This window comes from Emydura macquarii, unplaced genomic scaffold (assembly GCF_026122565.2).
Source record: "Emydura macquarii macquarii isolate MOO-44397 ecotype Brisbane River unplaced genomic scaffold, CSIRO-AGI_Emac_v2 contig_431, whole genome shotgun sequence".
In the NCBI taxonomy this organism is placed as follows: domain Eukaryota; kingdom Metazoa; phylum Chordata; order Testudines; family Chelidae; genus Emydura; species Emydura macquarii.
In genome coordinates this window covers 9,675,001-9,700,000 of record NW_027130568.1, presented here as the reverse complement: position 1 = coordinate 9,700,000, position 25,000 = coordinate 9,675,001, and the positions used below count along the sequence as shown (strand labels likewise).

Sequence of the window (25,000 nt, the reverse complement as noted above, 5' to 3'; positions counted from 1 at the left end):
TTATATATGTATCTGGTTTTTACCCAGAGAAGTTTTTTTTTTTTAAGACAATCAGGACTATAAATTTTTACACCTGAAAACTGGGGTTTCCTATGGAAATATTGTCACAGCTTTAACTACAGTATAGTAGTTGTCAGTGCTGCTATGTTACATGATTATTCCTCTTAGTTAACTGCAGTAAGACTTCTTAGGGCTAAGGACCATATGCTCCTTTCTGTAGTTAAAATGTGCAGAAAGTGCTAAGATACACAAAAAATGTACCCCAAAAGCTTGCCCCCAAAGTGAGCTGTGACAGCCAATATGTATCTTGCCACCCAGCACCGATATTAACTATTAACTCACTGGCAGGAGATGTGTCTAGAAATACCAACTGAAGAGATAAAATGCTTCAAACACAGGACTAACTTGTGCCATCCATGTTTAAACTAGAACAGTCAATGAGCCCTCCAGCACTGGGGAATAGGTGGATCACCACACTGCTTCACGTATGGCAGAATCTATGTTAAGGGGCTGTGGAATACAGAGACGTGTGAACTTTTCCATGCCTCTTATGGCCTGAAATAAAGCTAACATCCCCACCATTTGCAGATGGCACTCCTTTATATGTTGTACCTCACTGAGGTGTACTTTTAGCCCATAATAAGTTACTACTAGTAACTTCTTTTTTTACCATCAGTTTTCTGTGGGGGAAAACATTGGATTTTTTTAAAAACTAGCATATGTAGTACACTGGCTTTTTTCCGGCAGATTTCTCCAGGTCACACTCCATTTTTTTTTCCATGTTGCAAACATTGAATAGCACTCTATGGGATGGCCGAGGGATGGAGGAAGAAACGTTTGCTTAGCATAGCCTCATGGAGCTTCCCCCAGATCTGTTCCTATGTGGAAGGGAGCATGGGTTCATCCCTAAATCCAACTGATCCCAGGGCCCCTGGGACATCTATGCGAGTCTCATCCTTTTGAGTCTGCACTGGCTCTCAGGCCCCTGATGATCCCCAATTCCTTGGCCATGGCTGCATGTGGAGCCTTCATTAAAAGGGACATTCTTCACATAGGGGTGCCGAAGAAGAGTTACTGTACTCTGGGCCTGTATTACTTTCCTCAGTATTCTCCATAGGGGTGATGGGGGGGTAGCGGGTTCTGTGCAGCACCTTCTCCCCTTTTGTGTGACATCATGAAGACTCTTCACTAGAACTGTATCTGTGAGAGGCGAAGTGGCTAGAGTTTGGGGATTTACTGACATTTGGGAATGGCCCATTCCACTGAGGGGGAACTCTGCCCCATGTATACACACCCACAGCAGAATCATTTAGGGCAAACGCCACATCACATAGCAGTGGGCCTCAGGATAAAAATCGCTATGGTTGTGTTTCTATGGGAAAGAGCTTTCTGATCCCAAGAGAGTTTACAGCCCTAAAATGACTGCCCACCTGTCACAATAAGTATTAGAAATATCGCTCTTGCAGGACACATCACATTCCTCAAGTACTAACTCAGGCAAAAATCCCCACTGACTCAATGAGAGTTTTGCCCAAGAAAGCACCTCAGAACCAGGCCTTCATTTCATATAGACAAAACTTTTGCAAAAAACTCAGCCAGCCAGATCATGCTCTCTGCATGAAAAGTTACTGGAGTTGATTTTTTCCATAGACATCTTTGCAAGAAGTTCCCCACAGCATTCTGTCAAGGATGGAGAGGAGGAAGAGGAGATTTGTACTCCTGTGTAAAGGCCAGGGAACCTGCCATCTAACCCTAGTAGATCCAGAGGATCAATGTAAAGGCCTGCTACTCCCACGCCAGCTCTAAACCGGAGCAGTCCGTCAGCTCTTGTTATAGACCCCAGTTGTCAATGGCCTCTGGGACTCCAAGGAAGTAATCTGTGAGCCCAAAAGGGGGATAAATAGGTATGCCCATACCCTGGCCCTGACAGCTGAAATAAAGAGTTTGCAAATAACCCAGAAGCCAAAACATGTCCCCATAGAAGTTCCAAATTGTTCAGTGAACCAACAAGAATTCAGAGAGTCAGAATTCCGAGAAAGAAAAGGCGGAATAAGTCAAATTTCTCTGCATAAATATATTGTCCAGCCACATCATTTTTTTAAATTTTGAATTCTTATTGAAAAAAAGCAGCTGGGCTCAGTCTAAGGCATTGGTTCTTCAAACTGGAGGTCACAATGTGGTTATATGGGGGGTTATTGTCAGCGAGGCACAGGGCTGAGAGCCACACACATACTGCTCACTCACCCCCTAATGTTCGTCCCCTGCTCCCTGCTAGGGGCTGTGGGGGAAGGGGGAAGAGGGAAGGAGCAACACCTGGCCTCCCAGAATCCAAGTCATTTTCCCAACCTGGGCTGTGCTGTGAGGTGAGCATGAGGACCTGCTGCTCTCTGCCCTCCCCTTACGCAGCCCAGGTGAGGAAAATGACCTGGATGCAGGAAGCCCTGATGTTGCTCTTTGTTTCCCCCCCTCACTGCCCCATAAGGAGGTGTGGAGGAGCAGCATTCGAGGAGGGAGTGAGCAGCAATACCAGTCACTCTGTGCATGCAGATCAGTTTCCCCAAGTGGGCGCAGGAGGGGTGTGTGTGCAGGGGCCAGGAGTGAAGGGGGCACAGTGCAGGGGCCAGAGGCGAAGGCAGGTGCCTATAGGGGTCAGAAAGTCACACTCAGAGGCTTGCTGTGTGAAAGGGGTCACCAATACAAAATGTTTGAGAACCATTTGTCTAAACTAGGATCCTCCAAAGTACTGAGTTCTCAGGCCCTCATTCAGAGAGACACTCATGCACATGCCTAACTTGAATTATGTGAGTAGCCCTGTTGACTTCAGTGAGACTCAGGGGGCACCCAACATGTGCATATTTAAAGATATGCATGTGTATTGCTGCTTTGCTCGATCATGGCCAGAACGTCCAGCAACCTGAAGGACTGATGCCAAAGGCCACATTTCTGGAATGAAGTCTATGCAGGCAAAGTCCTGTGTCCACAAAGAACCACAATGAACTCAGTGAGAGTCCATATGGGAGCTGGAGTCCACCTGCCTAGAACTCACTGGCATATTGGAGCCTAATACTTCTGTGTTTACACTTGGTCTATGCAAATTGAAAACAGTAGAAGCAAAATGCAATGATACTTATACTACATCATACAATAATACAGTATCCAAATCTACAAAAGTTAACCCTTCTTTTACTTATATTCTTCTCTGACACTGAAAGATGCACATCAATTAACAATATGCACTAGTATGGATCATTTATAAAAAGCTCCTTGTCCGAGTTATAAAATTTCTATATGACAATTATATTTCGAACAACTTGGCAGACCATGAGGTTAACAGGTATGCACTGAAAATGCATTTTGTCAGCAAGAGATGTTATGGCTTTCAAGTAATAAATCATAAAAAACTTTTCCTATTTCTAAACATTTTAAGATAAGGGAGTTGGGAATCAAATCAATTTAGGTTTCTATACGCAGGTTCCAATCTTTCCAACCAGGGACAAACATGCTGTCCTTGTCAAATCATTTCAACGTGAACCAACTGAAAATTTATTATCTTATAAAGACCATCTATGTCTTTTTCCCAGCATTCTTTCAAGACTACACTGAGATATGCACACTGGCCACAATTTTATTTAGACAAGGGGAAAAAAACAGCTGCTTGCTTTATAAATCCAGAAAGAAATTGCGATATTGTCAACGTTTTGTTATTAAATAGAATATGACTAAAGTGTTTGCCAGTGATTCCATACTGAAATACTGCCATTGCGCTTGTATACAGGAAGTTGCATTTACATGCTTATTCTCTGAAGGATTAGTGTTATACTGAAGTATTCTGAACTATGCTGGAGAGATGTTGTAGATGTACAGTGTACATATACATTATATTATAAAGGGCCCAGTACCGATGGTTTTACACTCCTAACTACATTGACTTCAGTGGAGTTTCTCCTGTTGTGTAGTGTACCTAATATCGGAGAGATTTACACCTTGGTTCTGTTGGGCCCTCAGGTCCCATTCACTTAAGGACACGCGATACAGCACAGGATTGGGCCCTTTCTGCAGCAGTGTCCAATTAGCATATTAATGCTGAGCTGAGGCGATGCGGATAGGATCAGAGGGGCGGACCTACGTTAAATAGCTTTTCTGAGTTTTTCAAGCTAAGCTTATTTCCTTATTTACAGAGTGTCATTGCACATGTTTTCAGAAGCAATGACAAGAAAAAATAAACCATCACAAGAAAGGAGAAGTCTAGCAGAAATATTCTTAATGACATTTCATTTAATCAAGCTGTTTACAAAGAAGTACCCAGGAAGGTAATGGCTGCATAGTTCCAGGGTATTACACATCCAGCCTCCATAACATAGAGCAGTACACAAAGATAAATGAGATCCACTAAGCAAAACTACCAACTATCATTAAAATAACCATGAAGCAATGCTGAAGTGGACACACTGCTGGAGTACAACTGATTGCAAAATACTGTATCATGGGCAAAAGTGATGTTATTTTTTCTTCAATTAGTTAATGAATGGGAAGTTTTGATTGATGGCAGACAGCAGCTTTCATTTTCAGTCAGAGGTGATCTAAGTGATCGTTCAGATACTGACACCAATACTTACGGAAATGGAGTTTCAGTGTTTAATTATAAAATATGGCTGCTACTATTCTATATTAATAACTCATTACTGACTAGGATCTCCAGATAACCCTTAATAATTCAGCAGCATCTTCTTTTAACAGTTTTAGCTAACTTGAGCGTTACATTATTCATCAATTATAAATACAGAGACTTATTTTGCAATATTACTTTCTGCAGCATTTTTGCGCTAGCTTTCCAAACACTGTAAGTCAATGGTAACAACATGAGCATAATACAATTAAAAAAGTCAGAGATTCAGACCATTTTTGCTGCTACCACTAGTCTTCACATGGAAAACATCTGACAAGTCATTTCTCTCTCCTCTCCTTCCCCCCCAGTTTGTCAGCTTCTGACTTTAAAGGCATATGTATCTCAACATGCAATGGAACACCATCATCACTATTTTACAATTGCACTTCCTCCCAAATACACACACGTATTCATGCTGAAATTGCCTGTACTCTGATCCAGTCAGGAAACTAAAACAATTCCATATTATCTGACCAAACATCTTCACTGCTTATTGAGTACTCCTTTATAATATAATATTTTAAAAGCATGAAATAAACCACTTTTCCCAGTAAGGTCTATGGCCACCCGTAACTTTATTAGAAACTAAATCCCTAAGAAATTCTACAGGGCAGGCATCTCCTAAACTGCAATATTCTCAAGAGCTCCTCCACATTATGTCTGTACTGTTTTAACTATATTGGTTTCAAACCCATATAATTCAATTGGTACAACTACTATATCCAGTATCAAGGTGCTTATATCAGTGCAGCTCATTCCTCCAAATTTACAGGAATAACCTTTACTGATATAACTCCATCCATTCACATTAGGTGGTTGCACTGATTTAACTATTTTGATTAATAAAACATCACACCCCTAACTGAAGGAGTTAAAAATCAGTTTAAAACTACATGTAGTCCAGGCCTAAGTATGCAATGGGAAGGATGGGGACCACCCCATAACCTCAGGAGTTACACAGGACCAGGCACTGTCGGAGATCTAGGGGACTGAGCTTACAAAACAACAACAACAAAATCCTTGCCAATTAGAGCACCCTGAAGTAAAGTTTAGGTGCTCCACTATGTTTGTGTCTTTTCCAGCTTTAAAGATCTTTTAGGTTACAAAACTTCTCAAATGTCATTGGCATGTTCCTACTTTATCACTGGATCACTTCAAATGTTTTTCAATATTCCCAAGTCTGGTCTCAAGATATATTCTAATAAACCCCATGTAAAGCTTGTCAACCGCTTGTAGAACAGACTGTTTGGTAATCAAGGCAACAAAAAATTCTTCTAATGCTTTTCTAACTATACTTAATACCTACTTATTTATCTCTCATATCATCTTGTAATATGGTCTTTAAAAAGAAGAGACACAATGGTCTAAATTCACATGACACCAAATTTGCTTTTGAGAGGGATGCTTTTAGAGTTGGCGGTATAATAAAAGACGGTCCCCAGAATTTAGTAAATGCTATTAAACAACAAAACCAAACCTTGATTGGGTCTCTCCCCACTTTGTGGCTCAGGAACAGATACTCACTTAATCTAACTAGTTTGCTTGTTTTTATAATTTCAGCTGTGACAGCTTTTCAAGGACTAATGCTGTTTTCTACCAGCATCCACAAACTAAAAGGCAATAGACTCCTGACTAAAGGCTGCAGTATTTCAGCTTTGGGAAAGCAAAAATGAAAAAGGTTTTACTTTCTGATAAATATAACATTTTAAAGGACAGCAGATTGGATAATGAGCACTGAGCTGAGGTTATTCTGAACTTTTACTACATCTGAAGAAACAGTTCATAGCACATATGTTTGAAGAACTTAGCCTTTTTCTTAGTAAATTGTGTGGGAACAGATTACAATTTTCTCAAATTTATCAGTTATTCCAAATTATTAGAATAATAAAAACACAGTATGGACAATGTCAGTGTCCTGAAAGAGATCCTGAAAGATCCTGAAAATACATATTAGCTACTTGAGCTTCATTTTCACAGTTTATCTTGTCACCAGAAAGTATTCAAGCTACAGATTTGTATGGTACAGTTTTATATGTTTGTTTTAAAGATCCTATACTATTGATTTTTCTATGTAAAAATGTTTGAAGCAACTTTAAGTAGTCCTTAAAAATCTGTATTAAAGTCATAGTATAAAAGCATATAAACCTCCCCAAAAATTAAAAACCATAGAAAGCAAAATAAAACCAGTTTCTATCGGAAGTTTAATCAACAGCTCCAGCTATCAGATAGATAGATATATGGATTTACAAAAGCTATAGACAGCCCTTTATGTTTTGGGCCTGAACAGCCTAATTAAAGAAAATTGTCAAAAATGACCTGTAATGCTTTTCTAAAACCACATGCACAAAACAGGCTTCTTAAAAGCAACACTTCTAAAAAAGAAATAATGAAGTTTTACATAGAAAACATTCATCTATTAATTAATATCTAATTTAAGTCTCCAATAGCCATTATTCTGCCATTTTGTGCAGAATTTCCTTTAGCCCCATCATGTAACTTCCAAGAACAGTAGTAGGAGGAGAATTTGGTCTCCATTTTCCTTGTAGATAGAACCATGTTTAGTGTAACTCAGTTATGATACATAGCTCACTATACCCCCTATTCAGGGACACACTTAAAAATATGCTTAAAATGGGATTTAAGATTGTGCTTAAATTCTTTTCTGAACTGGGAGGCTTTCCTAATTGGAGTCTCATGCAACTGGTTGGAGATTTGCAGTGCACCGAGAATTTAGTCTAATTCTTTGTAGACATGAACTTGACTTTTGCTAGCCCACTCTCTATAGTCTTTTCACTTCACTATACCAGCCTTAGTGATCTTGGGTCCCCTCTCCACCCTCAGCACTAACTGTCACACCTATCATATGCAGAGTCTTGGAGAAATCTGCTGATATATTCTTTTAGCTATGCTAGATTTACCCAAATAATCTCATCATTTCAGATCTTGCTTAGAGATTCAACATTTCACTGGACTTCTCCATTTTGGGTAAGTAGCTGCAGGTAGCAGCTGGCACAGGCATTCACAAGAATTTGGCAAATGAATACGCATAGACACTTATGCATCGACCACTGCTAGTGAAAATGTCCTTTCACTTCTTAGTTGTATGTGCTGTAATGCCTTATAGGATGGCTGGCAGAAGAGGGCTGAAGTGATTCTCAAACTCAGTTTCAGAGCACTACCTATAACGGGGCACTTCAAATAGGGAATCTTCTTTCACATTGAGACCTGGGACACAGGATAATTGAGCATCCCAGTCACACGCCCATGATTAGACATTCCCATCTATACTGAAGGACAACTACATTGCAGCTTCACATTTGTGCCTTGCTCGCCATCAGGCATGAAACATGTTCACCCCACAATTAGGAATTGGGAGGTCGCTGTGTATGTGAACTCTGTGTGGAGTCATCCATGTTACAACCAAGTTACATTAATTAAAGAACAATCATGTACTGTAGACTTGTGCTTTCATGGAAAATCTGTGCTCTCTGTTTATATTCCATCTGCCATCCAATTTACAATTACAGTAGTGCCTAAAGGCTGCAGTTGGGCCCCCATTATGCTAGGCACTGTACAAACAGAATAAAAGGCTTTCTCTGTCCCAAAGGATTTACACTCTAAGTTAATTTGTATAGGTCACCAAATACACCATGCAGTGATTATCATTGCACTCAAAAGTAGCCACCTTCTGCATTACAGTCATAGCTACTGTCCATGCCGGGAAATTTTAGAAAAATTTCCCGCTACTGGCTCATTGCCAATATCAGCAAAGTGCCAGAATTGTAAGCATTGTGTCAGACTTGTACCAGGTTCCAAGCCTTATTACCTGAGGTACCCTGCCATTATCTTCATTAAGAGCATGCTCATTTTGACCTATCAGGTCTTTATTGATGGAGGCCCTGCTCTAGCATCGGAATCTGCTAGCACTGCCCCTGCATGCATGATGCGCCCTATTGATCTTAGTGGGACCCAGTATGGAGTGCAGGTGTCTGTGCCACAATTCCCAGGGCAAGATCAGGGCTATTCCATCTCTCTGAAAGAACAGGCAGTACTAGGAATTACACAGTACTATAATTAAGCAAGTTACATCTAAACACATAGCTGTGTTTGGGTAACTGGTGTATACTTCAACCCCCATCCCATCACAATACTCTTGGGAATTCCAAGCCTCTTTCTGCTGGAGAAGCAAGCTCCTAAATTAAACTCTGCTGTGTTGCTTCCTTGACCTCCACAGCATAGATCCTGCATATCCTGGGGAAAAAAAATTGGGGAGAAAGGGGGAAAAAATGAAGTTTCAGTTAAAAAGAAAAAAATACAACCCAACCCTTGCCATTACAACATGGCAGGAAATCAGGTTTGTTCACAGGAGGATTGTAACCCACAGTTGTAGCAGCATAAATGCTGGAAGCAATATGCAAAAGAAATATCAATAGTAGCACTTGTAAATGGAATGATCTCTAAGCAATAAAAACATTTTGTTCCAAAAGCACATTTGTTTATATTACAAAGTGTCTCCCCTCCCAGTCTTCTACACACTGCTACCCCTACAGCACAGTCACAGTCTAGTAGAAGATTAATATTTCAGAACTTGTCATGGGCAGTTTCACTTGACTCTGTCACTGCCTATGTCTGACAAGCTATTTATCATGCTGCTAAGTGTCAGCATTAAATTATCCCTGCTGTTATGACAGCAACATTATTCATCAGGATTACAGCCTCAGTACAAGGCTGCTTACAGCCGTTACCTTCTTCTTCAGGGCTTTATCGATTTGTGCTATTTCTATTACAAAAAAAGGGCTATGCACATGACCATTCACATCTTGCATGTTGATATTTATTTTGTACCCACAGAGAACAAAAAAGGAAAGGAAAAAAGAACTCCCATAGTTACAACATGCCACTTTGTAAACAACAGCCTCCACTCCAAAGAGAGGCACATTTGCAAATGAGAATGCAGGAGAACATTCTACACATTATTGATCATCGTGCCCAGGCACACAACGTTGAAGAACGTTGCTTGACAATTTCTCAAGACGAATCGATCTGCATTTGTTTTAACTAAGTGTCCCTTCCTTAACCACTGCAGTGAAATGACAATAAAATCAAGAATTATTTATTGAGATGTGCAGTGTTATTCACAGCTACTTCAACTATTCAGTGTATTCACTCAATGCGGTGGGCCCCCAAAAATCAACTTCTGGTCAACTGCCTGTTTTAAAGAAACTAATCTGATGAGTACAGATAAGGTCTGGTTGAAGGTTGTGTGTGGCTTTTTTATTTTTTTTTTTAAATATAAAATTCCCTTCCCCAGTCCAAATCAGGCTCCATCCCCACCACCTCTACCCCCAAAACTTTTTTTTTTTTTTTTGGCAAAAGTTGTCCATTTCCCCTCCTCCCCCAAGTTTTCTGGTTCTTTAAAATTGGCAAACTATTTTTATGTCTTAAAAACAAACAAACATCATCAGCAGTAGCCACTGCTGCCTATTAGTTCTGCACATTTTTTTGTGATTCCTTCTTATTCTAATTGAGTGGTCATCTTAGTCATTAGTCGATTTTTAAACATTTTCATTTGTAAGAATGAGGGAAAAAATATTCTACAGAAAAAAAGTGTTAAGGGAAAAAGCCTCAGACCAAATTAAAACCTCAAGGTATTTTGTTTTGTTCTGAGTTTCCAACGTTTCATATTTAAAAAAAAAAAAAAAAAAAAAAAAGAAGGCAAAGATAGATACACCCAAACAGTGATATTTGTTGGAAACTTGTGTAAAGCCCCCCCACCCTAAAACATTGGAAAATGTCAGTAAGGTCAATGAGTATTTACAATGTATTGAACCATAAATAGAAAAGGGTTTAGTTGTTTAACAACGGACCTTCCCTTACAACTTCTTGTCTCACCAATGTTTTCACATTCTTTGTGGGTTTTCATACTATAGGGTTAAACTACACTTTTCACTCAGCAGACACTAGCACCATTCACAAGTAGGGATGAATATTCTGAAAATGTTGACAAGTATTTCTAAAAGTTCAGTTTTGAAAATTCATTCTAATATACCTGATATTATCACCATATGTATATACTGTTGAGCTGTAGTAGCAATTATGCCAGTTCTCACAATGTTATTAGGTTCTCATGACATTTGGTATTTTCCTTAAAGCCTCTGTCCCTGGAGCCTTGCTGTGAATCTCGGCTTTTGTTTAATAAATAAAATACCCTTCACGGTTGCAGAGGAAAGCTTGAAAATGAGGACTCTAAAGGCCCAATACTAGAAAGCAAATAAACTCCATATTATTTTTTGAAATTTCATTTTTAGGGCTCCGACTCATGAGTTTTGAATGCTTGTGGTTGGTAATACTGACCTCATTTTTACATTTGTAAAACAGTTTCTTATATTGCTACCTGAAGCCCAAATCCAGCAAAGGAACCTGCTCATGTGACCCCTTCAATGGCACTCCAGGTGTGTGTGTGTTGATGATAGCGCCTTTTGCTGTCAATAATGTAAAAACTGCATTCTCAGTACAGTAGCTGTTACCTGCCTAACAAAAGACCGCTTTAAATGACTCAGCTGCAACATCCTGCTCCTTACTTACCAGACACAGACCAAAAGAACATTCCAACTCCCTCTCATATTCAACACTATAAGATTATCAAATCTCACTGGCACCAGGCAGTCCTCCAAAAACTTCCACTTCTTAGTACTCCTCCACTCTCACTAGCCTGTTGCTCTAGAGCAGACACATTATACTTAACTTGTTTTCCCCTCTGGATATGAAGTTGGTACTCATCCAGTATGACCAACCTACTCCTCCCCTTCCTTTCTGCCCCCCAGTTTAGTAATTGGTACCAAAATTAGCTACAGACCAGAGTGCTTTATTTTCCAAAATGAGATTATTACTTTACCTTAACTATCCTACATAAGAGGAAATGTTTTTTAAAGAACTAGAAATATTTAATATAGGCAACTATCTACATCATGTGTCCTAAGGATATATGGATCTGGAGGCAGAGATACAGGGCCAGAGCTTCAGCAGGAATGTTTTTAGGAGGCCCAGATTCAGCAAAGTATTTAAACATGCTTAACTTTAACCACATGAGAATGCCCAAGGGGACTTGTTGGGCAAGTATCTCAATATTTTGCTTTATTTCTGAATATTCACTTTAAAGTCTTTGATTTGTTTTCCTCTCTAGATTTAACAATTTAGAGTTTCCTAGTTTGCAGATACTTTGTTTATACTACAAAATTCTACTAAAGAATTTGGCTGAAGTAGTTACATCTTCAATGTTACTCTGCTTCAGAGTAAGTATTTAGCAATTTAGAGTAGAAGTAGCTACAACAGTTTTCCTTTAAGAGTTTTTCAATAAACACAAAGGTCAAAGGTGTGTTTTTGATTTTAAGATAAATCTGCAGAACCTAGTTTTCAAGAAAATGTTGTCCAAATTTTGCACATCAAAAAAGTCAACTGATATGCACGTAATTACCTATTATATGGGCCTTACTGCTGATTTGAGTGACCAAATGAGGTCTTTGGGCCTTGTAGAAAGAAGTTTACACTTGAAAATTTCAGAGGGTTATTGAGACTGAATTTCAAGGTCTGGGTCCTGCACACATTTACTCACATGCATAATGTTACACTCACATCTTTCAGTGTTTGAAAGAGCAGGACTCCTAATATTGAAAAAGGAGTTGATGGTTCCCATGGTGTAAGTATATCAAGTTATGGGACTTTGGGTGACTATAGTGAAGTAGTATTGTATAAAAGAACTTGCAGAAATATTGGTGGTACCCAAAATGAAAGTGTTGCTATAGGTACTGGTATTCTGCAGCCTGATAAAGGAATGACTAAAACACATTTTAAATTTATAATTTTCCTCTAAAGAAGTTATTTGGAAATACAAGTAATGGAAAATTATCTTGGAAGTTGACTCAAATACCTTGACCAGTGATCCTCAGACTGAGGTTCACAAGCTGAATCTCTTTAGTGCAGCTCTTTGCAGCACATGACATTAAAACAGTCTGATTTAATTATTAACCAATCTAAGCTATTAACCAGTTAGGATGCTTTTACTCTGTTATTAACCAATTGTAGTTGATAAAATAATACTTGGTCAGTCATCCTTCTGTGAGACTAATTTATATATAAACTAGTAAATGAAACAAATTCACACTACTGTGGCCCTTTTGGATAATGGTGATTGCTAATTTGGCTCCTGAATCATTGAGGTCTGAGTATCATTTACCTAGACTTACTCATTTAATAAAAAAGAAAATGACAACAAAAGTAATATTTCCCCAAATAGTCTGCCCCTTGCAATGGGTCTGTTTACTTTAGATACACTGATGATTACATTCAGCTGTATTGTCTGCTTATGAGCACTTTTAACTTTGAATGCTGCAGCAATTGTCAATCTTTATATTATTGAAGGATAATTAGGCAAACCATGTAATTGTATTGTCACTTATTAATTTCAAGCTCCAGTGTCATAAATTATATGCCTTAATTAGTACTGCATGTCAATCACAATCTGGAAATTTGAATGGAGAAAGAGGTTAACAAGAATACATAATTAAAAGAAAACAATGAATAATGGCACAGCTGAACAGTTTATAAAATTAGGTAAGAAAACTGGTGCTGTGTCAGCATGTAGGTGCCAAGATAAAGAGGGGTTTTAATAAAATACACACAAGAAGCAGGAAGTCAGAGAATAAGGCAAAGTTATATCTCTGAAGCTTTGTTTAGATGGCCAAAAACATAGAGAGAAGATATCTGAAAAACTGGGGGAGAAATTGGTACGTCTCACCTACCAAAATGCACAGAGAAAGTAACAGCAGAAGATAATAAATACTATGCACCTAATTCAGCACTATACTACGGGCTCTAGTACCTGCACCAACTCTACTAGCATAAAGGGACCACAAAGCTGGCCTTAAGGAATTTCCTTAGTGTAGAGGTATTCCTTGGGTAGGATAGCACTAGGGTAGCAGCTATGCCTCACTCTTCACAGAATTTGGTGTGTCAGATACTACTAAGTGAATGGTCACATGGCTGAAGCACTGCTACTCTAGCTGCCAGAATGGCCCCTTGAAGCCATAGACACATGGGAACAAGTTATGGTAGCCTTGAGGCTCTACTGTGTTTGAACAGAGGCAGAAATGAGCTCTTACAGCTGATTCTGGTTCCATGCATATAGTTTTGGGTGTGGAATAGGAAGAGGCAGCAAAATAAACATATCAAGGATCTGCTTGAATGAGGGATTCTAAAAACAAAACAACACAAAGGATTCCTAGGTAAAGCTAATAAATAAAGGAAGCTCAATAAGTGAATTACAAAGGCAATAATTAGACACTGTAACAGACAGCATTAGACACTGGAGAGGGAATAACAAAGTGTGACTGCTAAATCAGCCAGTGGAAAAATGGGTCCAAAAGAGGACCATCTTTTGTATGTGCATGAAGACAGGCAAACAGAAAATGTGCAAATTTGGGAGTGGTTGGTCTGGCTACTCTTTTTCATCCATAATAGGAGTCTCATGAATCCCCTGATGAAGAGTAAAGACACAGAAATTAGGTGAAATGATATGGGAGAAAATGGGCATGGCTTTTATGTGCTGTAAAGCGTACTCCGAATTTATCAATGCAAGAATGGTGAGCCTCCACTGCTTCCCCATAAGGGTGTATCTCCTACAAAGAAAAGGATACTAGCAGTAGGTTCTACAGATATATATCAAGGAATTTATGGCTAAGAGCATAGTGTTCAAAGACTCACTTCTAATACTGCTTTTCGGTCATTTCCTCCTGTTTATGTCTTTTTACTTACCCTAAGCATGGGAGTCTAATACATGGTGGGAGCGGGTAGGCAGAGAATAGAAATTCCTTCCATTTTCTGACCCCTCTGCAGTTTTATTTTTTGTTCAGTGATAGCTCTGAGCAGAGTTCCTGAAGGAGGAGAACAGGAGCTCCAGTCCTCCCCCTCTCCAAGGCACATAATTACAAGCTACGCAGAAAAATATCCATGAATTAAAATTCAGGGTAAGCAGCAGATCTTCCCCCCTCCCTCTATGCCCACAAAGAAGTTGGCATTCCATCCCTTAGCCAACAAATTCCCCAGGAAGCAAGAGACATGAGAGCCTTATATCCATCTATCTCTTACCCACACATACCTTGAGGCATGATAAAGGAGAGTTTCCAAGCACAGTAAACAGCATGTATTAAAACATGCCTTACCTATGCTTAACTACTTGCTGAGCTTCTTTGTAGGCTTGGAAAAGAAAGTGGGAAAGACACCAAAGGAACCCAGGAAACTCCCACCATCTCCAACCCCACAGCAAACCCATGGAGAGGTGTGCATGAAGTTGGGGTAAAGGAGGAGGAGAAGCTAGAGTAGCTGAACTCTGCTGTGTTGGGGTATACACAGTTACAATACAGATTACTATAAGACATTTAATGAAAATAATTTTCATTTCTTTTCATTTTTACTATATTGCTATAGCACCCTATCTTTTCAACCCTTCCCAAGAAGAAAGCAAAAAAATCATTTTCTTTTCCCTATTTAAGTAATCTAATTTATTGATTGAGTGGTACAACAAAGCTACTCCAGTTGAGAGAGTCTACTACTATCTCCCAATGAGATAAAAGAGAAAATCAGTAGGTTCCCCACCCCCTCTAGTTTGATGCAAATGTCTCTGTTAGCTATTTCCTAACAGCAGGCTACTTTTAGATCTCCTCTGAACTCAGCTGTGGCTACTCTAAGAGGTCACAGGTGTATCAATAATCAGTCAGTCAGAGCTGAGGTAGTGTGGGTATTATACTCTAAGAGGCCTGGGGCAAAAATCTGGGACTTGTCTCAGACAGGATTTCCAAACAGAGTAGGTAGGGGAATTGAGGTTCTAATAATAATAACAGCAGCAGCAGCAGCAGCAGCAGCAGTAGCAAACACAACGACTGAATAAAAGGTTAATATTCAAGAACTGGTCCCTTTGGGTGTGTTGTGGATTTTTGCAATTGCATGTTTATTTTGTTTCTCTTGTTAATGTAGTTGAAGAGTACAGGTATTCTACCTTCACTGAGATGTCATTTTGTAAGCCTATCCTAGTCACTTGGCCAGTCAAAGGTGCTTAGCACCTCTTGGGATAAGGCCCTAAATACTCACCAAAGATCTAAATTATTACCTGATTTAAATTCTCTCATGAGTAGTAGGAAGAAAGTAAAATAAAACCAGTGAGTGCTTTAGGGCAGGGACTGTCTCTTCCTATATATATGTACCACACAGGAACAGTCATTGAGAGAGAGATTTTGTAGTGCAGTGGTTAGGGTACCCACGTGGGAAGTAGAAGAACCCAGGTCCTTCTGCCGCCACCACTCATTATTTATCCCCCGTGGAACAGCTTCAATAGGAGAGCTCAAGGAAGCCACCCATCAGACTACCCCATAGATCACTTGTTAGAGCACTCTCCTGATGGTTGGGAGGCCCCCCTGCTCAAATCCTTTCTTTCCCTCTGGCAGAGAAGTGGGAGGGGGGAATGGAACTGTGGTCTCTCCATGGCTAGAGCCCAGGCAAGTGCTCTAGCCACGGGGCTAAAAGTTACAAATAAGCCTCTGCTTCTAGCATTTCCCACCCCCCACCCAAAAAAAAAAAAAGCAATGCAGGGTTTAAGTGCCCAACTTCAGGAGAAGATTTCCAGCTGAGGATCCCAAAGCAAAAAAATCCCAGACAGGGGTGGGGCTTAGGACACACCTTTCCCACGGGCATCTGCTATTGGCTAGGTTAGGCTTTGTGTGCTGGTTTTTCTGGATCCCATCTCTGCATTCAGGGTAGAGGGAGCTGGGTGCCCAAGGGAGGCTTTGGATTCCAGTGATTTTCTAAATGCCTCAGAGTTAGGCATTGTGATGTTGAGTGCTGCAATGTATCAGTTCTTTTGTGGGTCTGAGCCTACCTGTTTCCTCAGCTGCTTCTGGCTGGATTCCGGGCAGAAGGAATGGACTCATGGGTTCTCCCTCCCCTTCCCCACCTGTTTTCAGGGGCAGTGGGGAGAAGCAAAAGGGGAATGAGGGAGTTAGCCAAAGAAAGGAAGTGGAAGAGGGAGAGAGAGGTGGAGAACAGGAAGGAAAGAGGAAGACTGAGGTGTGAGAAGAGAACGGAGGAAGAAAGAGCAACACTGGAAAGAAGGAACCCAGGAGCCCATCCACCTGCCAGGTCTGGTGGCATAGGAAGCAGACAGATCATCTCTTTATTTAGCTGGGTTATGTTGACACTTTACTAATTCCACAATGGTGTATCTCCTATGAGGAAAAGAATACCGGCATTAGGTACCTGGCCACTTCCAGTGTCACCAATCCTGGCTTCCTCTTCCCTGTATTCCTCTCTTTTCTTCCTTCTTTTTGTCTCCCCACTTTCTCTTTCTGTCTCCCCCCTCTGTCTCTTTGCTTTCTTTGGGTAATTCTATCACTTACCCTTAGCTGTTTTCTAATGGCCCAGTGGCCTCTAAACTCTCTACTGCCTGACATCTTTGAGGGGCAGGGATACCCATTATGTCCATCTCAGCCCCTGAATGCAGTTAAAGGGCTTCTAGGCCCCAATTCAGCAAAGCACTTAAAACATGGTTACATTTAAACATATAAGTCCCATGGAAGGGACCAATTTAAGCATGTGCTTGTGCTTTACTGAACTGGGACCTTAGAGGTAGTGGGAATGAGAGGAGATTTTTCCTAGCAAACACGGGCACCTTATAATCTCTCTGCAATCAATTTTTTCCCTAAGCATCTAAAGTAAATGTGCTAAATGCATTTTTAGCCTTTAATTTAACTAGCTGGCTTTTAAAATCACCAATCTCTATTTTTGTATGCAATCTTACTCTCTCACCACTTAACTTTTCAATTCTTCACCCTTGTTTTCCTGACTTTCTCTTTCCTTCCACCTGGCTTAAACCTTTGCTCTCCAGTAAATAAAATTACAATGATCTTTTAGTTCTGAAGTGTTTTCCACATGTAGAAATATTGACATATGGTATAACTACTTACAATATATTTGTGACTATAAGTAGTTTTATTTTAACAACCACCCTTTCAGCAAAATATCATAAACTACTGGAAGTAATTCAGCAATTACTACAAGTGACTATAGGGCCCTACATTTTTTTTCATACCATACAAATATTTTAAAGAAGAAACTCCTGTATGTTAAATGTATGAATTTTACGACTGCAACTTAATTTTCTGATGTACTATTTTAATTTATTGATGCAGCATACTCTGTGCAAGTACTGTATGAATATGAGTATTTATATAAGAGGCACCATACTTCCTCGTTCCAGTTAGTTTATTTTTTCCCTGCACCTTTCTTATATCTAAAAATTTGAAGGCTTTAACATACTCACACTCACTAAATTGCAATTTGCAGAGACAACAAATCTCTCAATATGCTTTACCCTGCTGAGTAGTTCTGAGGTACTGAGCACCCACAACCATCAAGGTCAGTGGGAGTTCTGGGTCCTCAGCACCTTTCAGGACTGATCTCAATAATACTATGAGATACCAGCTGTTATTTAATATATATTGTATGTAGGAGAGCCATTTTCAATGCTCACTGTGGTGAGAATCATTAAGAAGAAGCTCGTTTACTTGTCAGATTTTACACATGTCATTTAATCAGTTTTGTGTGTGCAAAATATAGAGAGGAACATTAACTTACCCGTCCCCCCCCAAGGGTTCTGTGTTCTTTCTGCATTACCTATAAAAGTGAAGCTCACATTAGTTTCATGCTTCTGCAAAATTATAACCTGCTTTCACTTTAAGGAATAAAAAAAACCATAATGGAACCTCAGTCCTAGTACGTAATGTTCAAAAAACGGTACTATTGCCCATATATCTGAGCCAACCATGGTACCAACCACAGCCACTGGTAGTGTGGTGTCTGGAAGCTTCTGAGGATGTGTCTTCTTTGGAATAGGAAGGTGACATTTCCAGCTCAAATAAACATACCCCTGCTTGCTCTGATCAAGCCAGTGCACTAAAATCAAAAGAGTAACCACAGCAGTGTGAGTAATGGGAGGGGTTAGCTGACCTGAGTATTTACCTAGGGTCTCTGGGGGACTATACTGGGGCTCCTAGCCCTTTCCTCTGGTCCTGCCATCATGGCTACACTTCTATTTTTAGCACACTAACTCGACTAGAATTAGTGCAGGTTTGTGTCCTCAAAATTACACCTCCAGCTCCAGTGTAGATATAACATTAGGTGTGCATTCATCTCTATTGCAATACTAGTGGGAGTGCTAGAATCATTGTCTCTTTCGGTTCCTAAACATTGTTGCCAACTTTAATTATATTTGTTTCTTTTCTAAAAGCCCTAGATTCTGGAATCATGTAGGTTAGGTAAGAATCTCAGCTTTCATTTAAAAAGACGTTTCTAGCCCTTGTGGTTGAGGAGAAAAGCTTGAAAATGTGACGTCTAAAGACCATACAAGCACCATAAGAACCCCAAAATATTATTTTTTAAATTCCCGTGATTTTTAGGCCAATCCCATTATTTTTGTGACCCAATTCTTCTATTCTATTCTATATAGGTTCTTATGCTGCACTCATCACAGTAGTATCTGCGTGCCTTCCAGTAGTTCATTAAGCAATGTGGCTAACATCTGTCATGTGTTTGTTCTCTCATCCTCTCCCCAGGATGTGCAGTGGAGTGTTTTGTTTTGTATTTTTTGTAATGTTTATATTAGCTAATATCTTCGTGTTGTTAGTGAATGCTGCTGGAAAAACACACTGTCCTTTTTATTGGTAGGGGAAATTTTTAATATTTTATATAGATCACCCTCTTCTTTAGTGTGCAAATCCAATTACGGGAGATTCGCTCCCTCCTCCCCCAACTCCCTTTCAACACCAGGTGGGGGCCTTTGTCCATGCCCTTGTACAGGAAAATTTGGAAGAAGTGGAATAGGGCTAAATGTGGGAGTGTGTCCCTCTGCTAGGGGGTAAGGACAGCTGGAGCATGCCCCTACTACTTAGGAAGAGTGAGGTGATTGCAAGGATGCCCTTAGGTGGACCTGAGAGGATGTGGTCTTTGTCAGTGGTGAGCACTGGTATCCCAGTGGACTAAGGCACACCCACTGTAGTGTAGTGATGCTAGTAGACTGCAAATGTTGTGGTGCTATTGTAAAAGAAAACATGACTTTATAACGGATGCTTGGAATTATTGTATTAATTGCATTGGACCAATTTCTTAAGTCCTTACTCAGACAAAACTCAAGATGAAATCAGTGAGACTAAGCATTGAGTAAAAAATGAGTGGAGATTTGAAAATTTGGTCAGCTAATTTACTTGAAACTGAGTTCATTTTTGTACATTTTCCTGAGGTTTTTTCCTTTCCTTCCCCCTTTTCTTCTTCACCTTCTACTGGACTGCTGTATATGACCACCGGTATACTCACTGTGCAAACCCTGATCAACAGAAATAAAATACCTTACATAAAGTCTGGGATTTATTTGTCCTTTTACTTTTAATACACATTTTCCTTCACAGATTCTAATGTTCATACTAGACCTGTCTCTCTGTTGAAAATATCACTGACACCTCTGAGGCTAACAAGGTCAAGTGCTGTAAGATGGAAGCCTTTTGTACTGATGAACAGCTGAAGGGTGTGACATATGTTTTAGGACCCTAGCAGCTGGCTCAGTGAGAGCCTCTTGGGTCTCTTTTAATGATAAATCCAGGCCCAGCTACTTCATCTCAGCATGGAAATAGCAGTATGTTAACATTCATCCAAACCCTTGTGTCTGTCATTAACTCAGCCCTTCTACTGTAGTTACATGGCACAGCTCAGCTGACATATCACCTGTCCTCCCACCTAACGAAACAGTAGGGCAGGTTATGCATCAGTGCAGCATTTAAATGCCATTTGACTGAAAACTACTGATTACTCCACATGTTTTATGTCCCCATTTTTTTAATTCTCCTGAATGCCAGCTGATCTCAGTTGTTTTTTGTTGTTAGTTGCTGTCTTCTTTAAAAAAAAAAGAAGTGTAGAAAGAGCTTTACAAGCTGATGTTCACTAACTGTGTTAGTAATAAATATAATACAAATAAAACAAACACAGCTCTACATTTGGGCTCTTTTCAGGAACAAATCTACTCCTGGATTGCCTAAAAACTCAGAAGGACACACCCTCGTACAGAGCCAGGGTCGGAAAGGATGGAAGACAGCAACAAATTTGGCCATGAGCACTCACCCTCACCACTAAAAGTTCTGGAGCCACGGGTCAGGAGGGAGGGACATCTCCTCCTCCTCTTTCTCTCACAGTCCTCAGTACTCAACCTGATACTTTAATAAGCGCTTTGGGATCCTCAAAGATGAAAGATGCTGTATAGATGAGAGATGTTATTAATAAATTCACCAACTGCAGTTCAGCTGCAAATGGGAGCTACTCCAACTCAAGGCTGGAGTAACTCTGCTAGGCAACCACAGATGGTGTGACAGATGAGCCCAGCAGCCCATCCATTTTTTTCCATGTAAATTAAAACCAAAAAAAAAAAGTTTAAAAGCTATCTTGGCAAGCTCGAGATTTCACGGGCCTTAAGTTCATCCTCAGGGCTTGCTTTGGTCCCTTTACTGCTATTCCTTGTCAGAAAGTTTTATACCTGAATCCAGCGGGGGAAAGGATGTGTATGCCAGACATTTGGTTCCACCTTGCCATCAACAGCAGGGGAGAGAGAGAGGTGAATGCATGGCATATACATGCCTTTCCGGTTGACAAAAAAATAGACCTGTCATCCAGAGAAGAGCCCAATGACTTTGGTCTCCTTTAAAGTTTTCTCCACAGCTAGTTGAATATTCAGTCAGCCTGAAAATCTTGCTCCATGTTAAGATGCTGAGAATTTCATGAACCTAATGAGTATAAATTCCTGGTAATTGTTTTCAATACCGTAATTGTTATATATGGCAATCTTGCTGTTTCAGGTGAGAGAGTGTGTCCTAAAGAAAGGGGGTGTGGTGGAAAAGTAGGGCTTAATTCCACAGATGCAGAAACTGTGGGGGAATTTAGCCTCCAGTACTGAATGTCTCTGTCACCTGATATCACCCAGGAACAGCAGGATCTGATTATTTTTTATAATGAACCATCAGTATATACTGCTGTACAATACGTGAACTGTGGCCAACAAGTACCAGGTTCCTGCTCCCAAGAGATTACAGTCTAAAGGAACCAAATGTATACAAGGAGGTACTGTACAATAAAGGAGGGATATGGTCATGGAAGCTGGACTGCTTTTCTAAAAAAAAGTTGGTTTATAGGAATTGAGGAAGACAGATTGGTTGCAGTTGAATGGGAAGCTCTTCTATATGTGTAGTGGGGCATAAAATGTTATGAATAATAAAAAAACCCTCAAAGGGTGAGAAGCGCTGGCATAACACAGAGAGCAGAGGAAGAATAGAGGGAGAGGAGAGCACAAAATGGTGGTGGAGTTGCAGTTACAGAAGCAAGAAGAGTTCCGATTTGTGGTAAAATGGTTGAAAACAATAGGCAAGAGATACTTCCTGCTGTTTTATGTAGGGTGCTGACAGTTTACTCTTTCTGTGGATAAAGAGACTTTTATAAGATGCCCACAAGAAAGGAAGAGGTGACTGAGCTAGTCCATGTGCCTGAGAGCATTTGGGACCTATAGTCCCGATGGGATCATACTACTGTTCAAACACCTGCAGTTATTCCATCAACTGTTATTTGTCGAAGCAATCCTGTAACATACTGAGCATTCTGGACCTGATCGAGGCAAGCATCAAAGCATGTGGGTAGCTTTTGCAGGAGCCTGGCCTAGGTTGAGTTGAGTTGCCACAAAATGAGAGCTCCGTATAAAGCTATCACAAGTATAATAGATATTTTTGTAAGTAGTCATTCATTCAATGAAGTATGATACTGTGCCATTCCTAAGAACAAATGTCACTTTTTAAAATTAACTATTATGTTGGGTATTTCTTAATAAAATATGAATACAAATAAATAAATAAACTGGAGGGGTTACGATGTTCCACAGTACTACATAGTCTCTTGTATGAGAAGTCTTCATCTGTTGAAGCTTCATCTATGAAAACCTCATCGAAACTTATAGAATGGCAGAGGTAAAAACTGTAGAGCTCCAATACAACAAAACACATGAGCAAATGCTTGCCTTCAAGCATATGAGTAGTCCCTTTGCCTTCAACAGGATTACCCCTGTGACCACACACAGAGCCTAGTTCCATAGCTCATGTTTCACTGGACATCAACTCCATTAAACATTCACTTTCAAAACAGTTTTCTTTGTTTAAAAAATGACATTATTACCTTCTAACCTAAAGTATTGGTTTGTTAAGGCAGATATTGGCTATGTTCTCAAAGAAAATTTGGCATTTTAATAAAAATAAAATAAAGATTTATGTAGTGAAATAATAGTGTTTTGTTTATGGAAACTGCCTTTTTCTTTTCTCTTCTTTACTACTTCCCTCCCCCCACAAAAAAAAAATTAAAACGGGGATGTTTGCAACACAGGATTTTATGCCATTTTTGTGGGAGATGAGAATTCATTAATAAAAGTTACTCATTCAGATATTTAAAATAGGACATTTTCAGTTATTGTTGTCTTGACATTTACTCTTAGGAACGGCATAGTATTATACTTCATTGAATGAATGACTACTTACAAAAATATCTATTGCTACCTGTGATAGCTTTATACAGATCTCTCATTTTGTGGCAATTGAACTCAATCTAGGTCAGGCTCCTGCAAAAGCTACCACATGCTTTGATGCTTGCCTGGATCAGGTCCAGAATGCTCAGTATGTTGCAGGATTGTTTGCATAATAGTTTGTCCATGAAATCAGTGGGACATGAATGGAGTAGTTCTCCAGGGTAGCATTTTGCAATACAGGACTGGGATCATTGTTAGTGATATTCCTTATTGTCCAACTTGTCCGTATATGTCTTGGACCAGTTTTGGCAAATACCATTTGCCAGCTCCTAATGATACGATGATAAAAAACTGTATATTTCACCTATCTGCAGGGGCAGCTGATCAAACGAAAACCTTGATTTTAAAATCAAACTCCTTATTTATATAGTATTACATTGTCCCACATAGTTCACTACCTGCTAATATTTTATACTTTTTACAATTTATTGAGATAATTCCTAAATCTTGACAAAAATCTATTCACTGCCAACATTATGGAAGGACAACATTATGGAGCAAATATATTTCTCCCTACATCATAAGTACTTATTTTCACTTACACAAGTGAAAATCAGGAGAAATCCCAGTGAAGTGAATGATGTGAGATCAGAGAAAGGCCCATACAGCCTAAACCACTTGAAACTGGAGTACCAAAGTTTCTTTGTAGATACAGCACTTATTACTAATTTGAATATCATCAAAGGTTATGCTCCAGTTGTGTTTTTTTGGTTTATATTGCATAGTTTTTTTGCAAAGCACTTTGTGATACACAGTATATGCAATTAATTGTATAGAAGAAATTATAAAAAAGAATCTGTTTTATGTGATAATATCTGCTGGTATCAAAAAAATAATCTACATAAACAGTCTTGAAGCAATTTCATTCTCACCTTCAGATGGTGATGCCTTTAACTAGTAGAATTATCCATTCAACGTATCCAGGGTGGTATCCTATAAATTATAGTCACAGTCCATATCACATGTCAGAGGGTCAACAATAGCTAGGGCTTTTATCAGTGTTTGGGCTGAAGTAAGAAAGTTTGCCAATTTATGGGCTTCCAGAAAACTTTGACATGTTGTTAATGGAATAGTCTTAAGTCTTAGTTAAGTACTGTAACTTAGTACTATATTAGAGGAATGAAAACAGGCCTATACACTAATAATACATGAACCTCAAAAGGCTTGGTTCACATTATTACTGGAAAGTTTAGACAGAATTATATCAGAAATGTTCAGCCTCTCTAGTTTGCAAGAGTGGGCTGTACATCTCTTAATAGGTTGTCTCACAAAATTTTCAGTATTTTTTGCTTGTAGTTGAATCAGAAATACAATAAGAACAGTCACTCTGATGGTATTGTGACAATTCCACTCTAGGCTGCAGATAGGAAATTCAGACAAGTGTGATAATGATTCATGATTAGCTCAAAGTTTCTGTAAAAGTGTAGGTCAGTTCTTATTCTCCTTTGCACCATGAAGCAGGGCTCAGAACTTGAATCTACAACCTTCCAGTGGATGTTTAGGGCATGCTGGTAGGAAAAGAGCCATTAAAGTTAAAGTAACCCTCTGGTTCATGGGCTTTATAAATAAAGTGCTACTTCCAACAGAATATACCCTGGAAAGGGCATGATTTTTATAACTGAGTTGAATCA

General features: G+C 39.5%; 1 long non-coding RNA gene across 2 annotated transcripts in view; it reads right to left on the bottom strand.

Annotated features, from left to right (window-relative positions):
• The window catches only part of LOC137146260 (uncharacterized), a 114,237-nt gene extending 99,084 nt beyond the window's left edge, over positions 1–15,153 (bottom strand). The window contains exon 1 of one of the 2 annotated variants that reach the window (XR_010917880.1): positions 14,884–15,153. This is a non-coding gene — a long non-coding RNA (uncharacterized lncRNA). Of the gene's footprint in view, positions 1–12,593; positions 12,639–14,883 lie in introns of those variants that run through there. The other variant, XR_010917881.1, reaches the window with a different exon arrangement.
• Positions 15,154–25,000: the final 9,847 nt, after the last annotated feature.